Here is a 9908-nt window from a genome sequence, read left to right as displayed (position 1 = left end):
ATATATTATAATTATATATAAACATTCCTGTCACTGGCTTCTTCTTATGGCCTTATATATATATATCTATATAAACATTCCTGTCCGTTTGCGTATTTCGTGTTGTTGTTGTTTTCTTTCTGACCACACATAGATATCTAGCTAGACCTTCCTTTGCTGCTTCTTCGTGTTGTCTACTTATTGTTGTCTACCTATTGTTGGCTACTTATTGTTGTCTACTTATTGTTGTCTACTTATTGTTGTCTACCTATTGTTGTCTACTTATTGTTGTCTACTTGTTGTTGTCTACCTATTGTTGTCTACCTATTGTTGGCTACCTATTGTTGGCTACCTATTGTTGGCTACCTATTGTTGGCTACTTATTGTTGTCTACTTATTGTTGGCTACCTATTGTTGGCTACCTATTGTTGGCTACCTATTGTTGGCTACCTATTGTCCTATTGTTGTCTACCTATTGTTGTCTACTTATTGTTGGCTACTTATTGTTGTCTACCTATTGTTGTCTACCTATTGTTGTCTACCTATTGTTGTCTACTTATTGTTGTCTACTTATTGTTGTCTACCTATTGTTGTCTACCTATTGTTGGCTACCTATTGTTGGCTACTTATTGTCCTATTGTTGTCTACCTATTGTTGGCTACTTATTGTTGGCTACTTATTGTTGTCTACCTATTGTTGTCTACCTATTGTTGTCTACCTATTGTTGTCTACTTATTGTTGTCTACTTATTGTTGTCTACTTATTGTTGTCTACTTATTGTTGTCTACTTATTGTTGTCTACTTATTGTTGTCTACTTATTGTTCCAGCAAGTTTTGTGTTGGGTTTTTAGTTTTTGTTTTGTTGCAAGTGCTGTAAAACACTTACTAAAACAAATGTTTTCGTTTTTGGGGTTCAAAACACCTAGATCTTCACTTTTTGCCTGTCACTCACAGTAAACTACAGCACTTTCTGGTAGGTTGTATGTCTCTGACAGACTTCTTTATGCTTCCACTCAGTTTCCTCCGTCGTTCCAGCAGCTGTTTGGGTTGGGTTTTTTCTCCTCGAAACCACGGCCATCTTGGATTTTTAAATATAACCAGCTTCTGTGGTGCGTCGCAGTTAGAGACGTGCCAGAAAAAATATTCTCAACCAAAAGAAGACAAAGTTAACTCATTAAAATTATAGAAAATTACGAATATTTATTGAAATGGACAGTAATATAAGGCATACCAATACTATATAACAATACCAACATTTATGCAGCATTCCCTTGTTCAGGCCGTCATTCAAATATTTCAAATCTGTAAAGTTATTGTAAGTGGCACAAGTCATTGTACATGATTTGAACCAGTGATATAAAGCAAACAGAATCATTTTCAACAAGTCTACCACACTTGCAAACTCAACAAACAGAATTTCAACGTTTCAAGTCAAGAGACGATTGACATCCTACTATACAGCAGCTCTGACCTGTTTCAGGTTGTTTTCAGTAGGTGTCTTTTATACCCCCATCAACACAATTTAGATTATCTAGGAGGCGGGTTTTGACCCTGCCTGTCAGGACCAACCTGGGTTGAGAAGGATACAAAATCCCAGCAGAAACTCTCCATTTACAAAGCTGCCAACTTTTCAAAACAAGAAACAGACTCTACCCACAAGGTGGGTCAAGATGGTGGACACTGGCCAAGTAACCCCCCTCCAAACCTTCCATATATACATTTTTATGTATTCAATAAATTCACAGTCAACAGCTAGCTATGGTAACAGACACAACTACAGTCTATCGATTGTCTTTGTTCTCATTATTATTCGCAAACCGCGTCTTGAAAGTTTATAATTTTTCTTCAGAAAGTGTAAGATTTTTTTTGTTCCTTCAAAATCCAAAGTCATATTGTCTGTTTCATAAAAAAATATAATTGGTTATTGAATAACTTTGATTTTTTTTGTCAGGTTCTTTTCACTTTTTGTTTGCTCTGAGATGTTATTTCCTCTCTGCAAAAAGAAAGAAATTTCTCTAGATGTGACAATTGGAACTTTTCTTCACAATAGTTATATATTACGCCCACATGTAGTTGAAAGTGCAGTTCTAAAATATTTTATGTTGCTCTTGAAACTAGAGATCCTATGACCAGATTTTGCCTCCAGTGTCCAGTGTTTGTGGTGTACTGTTGTGGTGTACTGTTGTGGTGTACTGTTGTGGTGTACTGTACCAGTTAGGCTCTTCAGGATTCCATGAGCCGAAAGAACAACAAAAATCTTACACTTTGGTTTTCTTTTTCCTTAGTTTTGTGGATGAACATTAAGTTCTTTGCAAAAAAACCCTGAAAAAGCTGGCAGTAAAAGCTACTTATTTATGTAAACACACACACACACACACACACACACATACACACACACACACGGACACTTTGATTTATTAAAGACAATACTGTAATAGACGAGTTCTTCATTGCCCGAAAGCTTGGGTATTAAAGATTCCGATTTTCGAAGGGTTTCTACAATAACATACTCACAGTACTAACAGAAAAGAGCGACTGTTCGGAAAGGGAATCCCTAAACTGCAAATCGACCCATGAAAGCAAAAATGTCTTAAGTGCCATGACTGCTATTTGGAAAAAATCGTGAATGAAAATTTTGAACAAGTTTGAGTATTAAGGTAAGACAAATTGCTTTGAAAGGTGACATCAAGCTCTATTCAGCCATGTGTTTATGTCTGATTTGTTTATTTTGGCACTTATGACATTTTTGCTTTCAAGGGTGGAAATGCACTTTCTAAACTTTCTTTGTTTTGACTGAGTTGGGAGACCATGTGGTTGGCCTCGTTTTATCCCCGTGCTCATTTGCATAACCGAAGTTGCTGTTCGGCCGGCTCCGGCGTTACAGCGCATGCGCAGTGAAAGATAAAGTTGGTTACTTCCGTTTTCCACTGTTGAATGTAAACAAATGACGTCAGCTTTGATAGAAAGAAGAAGATCGAGGAGAACAGGAAAAGGAAGAGAAAGGAAGAGTCAGTACATGTACTAGATCGACTAGATATATCTAGATCTAGATCTAGTAAGTAAGTAGGCTTATTCAGTGTTTAAGTTTAAGGTCATTGGCCCACATCATACCAAATAAAACACTCATTTGATAAATAAAGATACCATAATGAAAAAGTACAGGATGTTCTCTTTCTTATCTTGATCTAGATCTAGATCTAGATCTAGATCTAGATCTAGATCTAGATCTAGATATCTAGATCTAGATCTAGAATCTAATCTAGATCTAATCTAAATCTAGATTTAGATCTAAATCTAGATCTAGATCTAGATTCTAGATCTAGATATCTAGATCTAAATCTAGATCTAGACTCTCTTACGTGGGTCAAACATTGCATATACTAGATCTAGATCTATACTAGAATATAGATCTAGATCTAGATCTAGATCTAGATCTAGGCATATTTCTGTCACTGGGCCGAGTCAGGCTGGGAAGAATTAACAATTTCCTTTGACATACAAAGTGTGGACAATAGAAAATAATTTATAAAGTGAAATTCATCTTCAGTTGAGAAAGGAGGAGAAAAACCTATGAAGGTGGTGGATTCCCTGGAGGCATCGAAGTAGACACCGTTGCTGCTGTTGCTTGGAAACTGATTGTTTCACTTCACTTATTCCAATGTAACAGTTTGTTTTGGCCTCTGTTTGGTGGGTGGAGTAAGCCTAGATCTAGATTCTAGATATCTAGATCTAGATCTAATCTAGATCTAGATTATATCTAGATCTACTTGTGAAAGCTTTATTCCAGTTTCAAAACCATTTTTCTAAAAAATCATGATATTTATTGGGTGACCAGACTAAGTCGAGTAGGATCTAGATCTAGATATAGATCTAGATCTAGATTCTAGATCTAGATCTAGATCTAGATGACTCCAGATGCAGATCTGATTGTTCTTTTTTTTTTTTAAGGCATTCAAGAGCTAGATCTAGATCTATAGATCTAGAGTCTAGATCTTTAGCTTTCAAATTTTCAGTGGATGAAGATAAGATATGTTATTTACAGGAAATGGGCTATTTTTTTTTCTCAAAATACATACAAAAATTATGATAAATGTAGAATTTTGACCTTAGGGTGTCATGATGGTCTAAAAATATAATAATGCCATTACACCTAGATCTAGATCTAGATCTAGATTCTAGATCTAGATAGATCTAGATCTAGATCTAGATCTAGATGTCTAGATTTTGAAAATCTGGAAAAAAAAGTTTTACCCCAAATTTAATAATATATCAAAGGGCCAGTTAGATCTAGTCTAGATCTAGATCTATGCCTAATTTTGTGTTTTGGGCAGTTTTTAGCATAATTGGATAAAGAACTATCTGCACATATTGTTTTTTTTTAAATCCAAGATGTCCGTCGTTTCCCTAGCAACGGTGATGACCTCCACCTCAGAATTCTCTGTATTTCTTTTTCAAGTCATTCTTAGTGATACCGGGTACCTAACACAGCCTGGTTTATTTTCACTTGTCAACAAAAAATAGTATCAGGTCTAGGCCACTACAAATGTTACTGAACTTTGAACATCAGTAACTGTCTGAAAAATTGAGTAACAGTGGTGATTTGGGTATCAAATTTCTCAGAAAAGCGAGCTCCATCCATCTGGCACATCAAAACGGTTATGCGTGTAAAAAAATTAATCTGAAAGAATACTCAAGATACGGTCAAAGTGCAATAACCGTGAAAATTACTGAAGGCTTGAATTTCTAGGGTTATTGCCCTTTATAAATCCGATCCAAAGAGGTTATATAATATAATACTAGAGCTAACAGCAGTGACGTCACGCGTGTCAGACATGGGGTGGAAGGCGGGGCAGGCGGAACTTCCGTTCACGCGGCCCACGTCCGTTTTCGTGGGTGACATCACTTCCCTAAACTCTAGTGGCATTTAATATAATATCTTTGCTCGTACCGGAGGTAGATGTAATCACGAGGAAAATATAATGTTCCCGTAGCTTAAAAAATATCAATTATTATATTATATGGACAGAAGAAGTTAAATTCACAGTGCAAAACAAGTTTACAAGTCATCCATTATGTAAAATATTATTTTAGGCGTGGGTCTATTTACTGCCTTGGTAGCAGACGTGCTTTTTGCGAAACGATACAAGTCCAGCTTTTGTATTTCAAAGAAAACATGAACTTGATGAACTGGTACCCACTCATCACCGAGCGGAACAAATTTAATATGGCAAGGACTTGGATTGTAAAATAACTTCCTCGGAAAAGATGACTTAAGATTGTAAGTAAAAACACAATCTATTAAACATGCTTATGAAGTCATAATACACCAGACATATCAGGAGGAAGTTGACACAGACTTTACGAAGGAAAATGCTTTCTGGCTCTGTTGCTATGGAATCACTAAGACGCTAAGTTAATAATAATAATAGATCTAATATATAACATTTATAGAGCGCATTTCCAAAAAAAGTAGCTCAATGCGCTTTACATTGGAATACCCATTTTTCAAAAACCTTTCTTACTACTTCCTTTCTTCTCAAGCAATATACATTAATGCACACACACACACACACACATACACACACACACACACACACACACACACACACACACACACACACACACACACACACACACAGAGACTATTTTCATCCAGACATAGGAAAAGAACAAATGTAATGAAAGATAACGTTAAAAGCTTATGAAGGATAGGCCTGCAGGAACAGAAAATGTTTAAGATGTCTTTTGAAGCTATCAAGTGTTCTTATTTGTCTTAGTTTCATGGGTAATCTGTTCCACATAAATGGACCAAGATATGAGAAAGATCTCTCTCCATATGGTTTGTATGATTTTACAGGTGTCACAAATAGGGTGTTATCGTTCGATGATCTTAGGTTTCTCCCTGGTTTATATATACTGATAAGTTCTTGTAGATAAAAAGGAGCAGTTTTATTTACACATTTGAAACACATGACGCAGATTTTAAATATTATTCGTTCTTTTACAGGGAGCCAATGCAGTTCTTTTAATAATGGAGTGACATGGTCTCGTTTTTTAGATCTTGTTATCAGTCTAGCGGCATTGTTTTGAATTACTTGTAAACGATTCAAATATTTGTTGTTCAGACCTGCCAGGAGTGAGTTACAATAGTCTAATCTAGATAGGATAAGAGATGTTACCAGTGTTTTTGTGGTCTCTTCGCTTAAGTACTTTCGAACTAGGCCTATCCTTCTCAGCTGAAAATAAAGGGATTTGGACAGAGATCCTACAAACGAGCCCATTGATAAGTGGTGGTCAAGGTTAGCCTACACAAGCACGCCAAACCGACGGCAAAATCGTTCAAAATGTTCATACAATTTGTCTCTAAGTGTAAGCTCGTTTGTCTACACTACCTCATGGGACCTTACTACCTGTAGGTCTGTCATCACTGTTACTGTTTGAACTTGTACTGATCGATCTATAGTAGACTAGATTCTAGACTAGATCTGAGATTTAAATTTAGTACTGAATTGAAGTCGATGCAAGTTCAAATTTAGGCGCCAGGAAATTCGGGAGTAGTCTATTATTCAAATAAATCAGATCGACTCATTGTAGATCTAAGCGATCATTCGTGTCCACAATGACATCTCCAGAACCATCTGTATTCTGCATTGTAATTTACACACCACTCGAGGTTATCTTTTAATAAGATAATCCCCCCCCCTCCTCCTCCAAAGTGCCGTCCAGATAGGCCTATATTTTAGATATAGATATATATCTATATAGATCTAGATCTGAGATCTAAGATCTAGATTTATATAGATCTATCTACATTTTGTATTTGACTGTCCCCGTAGGATTATGCGATTGTGCGGCCGCGGTTTTTTTTCCGCGTAATTCTGCAACATTTGCATAATTTTGGATTATCCGCGTTTTTTCACGTTTTTTCTTCTCTTTTTTCACGTTTTTTCCTTTTTTTTTTCACAACAGTTAATTAATGCCTCGCCATGTGACTAAAGGGACGTAATCACCGTAATAACTCTCATTTAAGTGAAAAGTTGGTTATTTCCCTTGTTATAAGATCTTGGCTATGGGTTGTGATTTTGTTCCTTGAGCATGTTCATTTTTCCAATCCATCAAAAGTTGTTGTTCTCATGTCTGCTGATGTTTCATGTTTGGCAGGTGTCCCTGGTTTTAGTAATGTGCCAGCATTCAGAGGTCCAAATTTCGGTTTTTTAAAATTTTCTATAAACCTTTTTCTTTCCTCTATAGATCTAGATCTAGGTCTAGATTTCTAGATCTAGAATCTAGATTTTTCTAGATCTACAGCTGAAAGTTACAGAGATTATTTTTATTTTTTTTTATTTTTTTTACTTACAGATGTGGATTGTTTTCTTTTCCAAATACACAACAAATTACTGATACTGATATGTTCTGTTTTCAATTTTTCTGTACATAAAACATGAAAATCATGAAACTTCGCGTTGAAAAAGTGCAAAACATGCCGCGAATGGTGTTACGGTAACTTGCATAATTTTTGCATAATTTTGCTTTTTTATGCATAATTTGGCCATATAAATTTGCATAATTCTACGGGGGACAGATTAGATCTAGATATAGCGTAAACAAGTCCATGGAAAAGCTATTCTAGATCTAGATCTAACAACTTACACAAAGTTATGGAATGGACTCAGGACTGTTGCAAAGAGAAAAAAAAAGAAGAAGTAAGAAGAATAAAAGAAATTTTAAAGAGGCGAACTTTTCCTTATCGTTTGGCACGTTCTTTGAGTAGATTGACGCGATAGGTTGCGAGTCAGAGAGTAAACATAATGTGCTGAGGGGTGCAAAAAGGTTTTATATGGATTAGAAATTCTGCTACATAATACTGCAAATGTTCAAACTTTCGGTAAAATTAAACGAGGAGAGAACTAGCCTACGACTGCGAAGAGAAGATGCGATTTGTGATCAAAGTGGCTTAGAGTCTAGAATATAGATTCTAGATCTAGATCTATTTGAACAAACAGAAAAATGAAAACAGCTTGACAAACGATCCGATAACGTAAAAAGATGTATTTTTTATGAACAATGAATGAATTGTCCTAAGCCTAAGGGGTCTACAAAAGGATAATATGATGGCGTTAAAGTAAAAAGATACATTATGTACGCAAAGATCCGTGATGTAGAGTAGATCTAGTAGGTCTAGAATCTATGTACATAGATAAAGATGACATCAAAATTATTTTTGTAATTTAGATCTATGTTTTCGTAGTCCAATTGTTTACTCTTCCAGGCGCTATAGCTTCTTGAATTTTTTAGAAATCGCGCCATCAAGACGAAATTATAAATTGTACAATTCTTTCATTTCGAAGTAACAACCCTGTTTCAAAGTTTGATGACGCTCCGCCATTAAACATTTTTGTTTACAAAATTGCTGTCTCCTCATTCTGGCTATGGCACCGAAAAATCTAAGGCCTAAAAAAGACTGTCTACTGGGTAGAATCCGACCTGGAATGTGTGTTTTATTTCACAGACATATAAGTTTGAGGAATGGAAGAAATAAAAATGCCAACAATCATTATAATCAAGATCTAGAATCTAGATCTAGATCCCATGCATACACGTCAAATAAGAATTAAAGAAGCGAGGCCTACGTACATTCAATGCCAGTGAACTGTTGACAGATCGGGAAAAGTACAGAAATCTAGATCTACGCCTTGATCTAGCTAGAATTTCTTTCTTTTTTTGGGGGGGGGGGGGGGTGTATAAATCATTGCGTTTGACCGTTGTGAAGCTGATTCTATTTTATTATGTACGCATGATATATGTTCTCTTTTCTCACACTTTGTAGAATCTAGTATCGCTACCTCCAGAATTACAAAGTTCTGTTAGACATTTTGGCCGTTTTGAGTTACTAAGACCGTGAGCATCGGCTCTATTAATTAAAGCTGTCAGATTATTCTGAGTCGTTATCAAGATATTCAAAGAATTGTGGGCTTATTCGAAAAAGCTTGACATCTTGTGACTCTCACAAAAATTTTACACCAAATTTCTCTAAACTAGATATACAGATCGACATATATCTTGGCCTAGATCTAGATCTAGGGAGGGAGCAGAGAACCGTGTAACACTAGGGTAGCAGTAGCCTATGTTGCCCGGTCTATAGCAAAAATTGCCAAGGCCAAGACAAGGCATCATGTTTCATTTCCCTAACTTCCGCTACTATGAAGTGGTAGGATTATTTAAAATTCTGTACAGCCGGCATTATTTATAATATGTATGTTCATGTAGGTTTATATAGTAAAGTGTATGGAGAAATCTGTTTTTACAATAATGATAAGTAACCATTGTAAGCCACATAGACAGACCGGTCCTGTACTCCTGCTACTGATAATGGAGAATCTCCAAAAATAACCCACGGATGATTTAGACCCAAGAAAAACATTAGTGAAAATAAATCTACCTAACGGTATCATGTAAAATTTTACATGTACAGAGATAAATGAATAAAGATTCCTAAACTATAATGAAATGTATTTTGTGTAAAGATACAGATTGCTCTTTTGGCTAAGTCCAAAGTTCAATATTGAATTATAGATCTATGTCTGTTTCATTGTCTTCCGCAGAACCTGAAAATCAACTCAGACATTGGTCTACGATTGTAATTCAACTCAACTACGAGAACTTCTACTTCCCCTCCATCATCAGCCAAACCGTTAGATCTATATATATATAATCTCCATTGAAGTCTAAGAAGTAAGTTTATAGTGTTCACCATTGTACTACAAATCCTCTGCTCTGTCTCTCAGTACATCATGATTTTTAAATGTAATTATTTTCTGGGTATTTTTACTTTTTACGTTATAATCAAATTGTGCTCTTTATATATATATATTATGTATATATATATCGTCGGCAGAGAATTCTAACCGTCTAACTCGAAATTTTCTCGA

At 35.6% G+C, this 9908-nt stretch overlaps 1 long non-coding RNA gene across 6 annotated transcripts in view; it reads left to right on the top strand.

Annotated features, from left to right (window-relative positions):
• Positions 1-2994: 2994 nt before the first annotated feature.
• The window catches only part of LOC101850832, a 10202-nt gene continuing 3288 nt past the window's right edge, over positions 2995-9908 (top strand). The window contains exons 1-2 of one of the 6 annotated variants that reach the window (XR_001185143.2): positions 2995-3034; positions 9582-9711. This is a non-coding gene — a long non-coding RNA (uncharacterized LOC101850832). Of the gene's footprint in view, positions 3039-5151; positions 5258-7135; positions 7177-7735; positions 7810-7845; positions 7865-9581; positions 9712-9908 lie in introns of those variants that run through there. The other 5 variants (XR_001185142.1, XR_220836.3, XR_001185146.1 and 2 more) reach the window with 5 other exon arrangements.

The sequence above is a fragment of the Aplysia californica genome, unplaced genomic scaffold (genome assembly GCF_000002075.1).
Source record: "Aplysia californica isolate F4 #8 unplaced genomic scaffold, AplCal3.0 scaffold00502, whole genome shotgun sequence".
NCBI classification, from domain to species: Eukaryota; Metazoa; Mollusca; class Gastropoda; order Aplysiida; family Aplysiidae; genus Aplysia; species Aplysia californica.
This window is presented reverse-complemented; position numbering and strand designations above follow the sequence as displayed.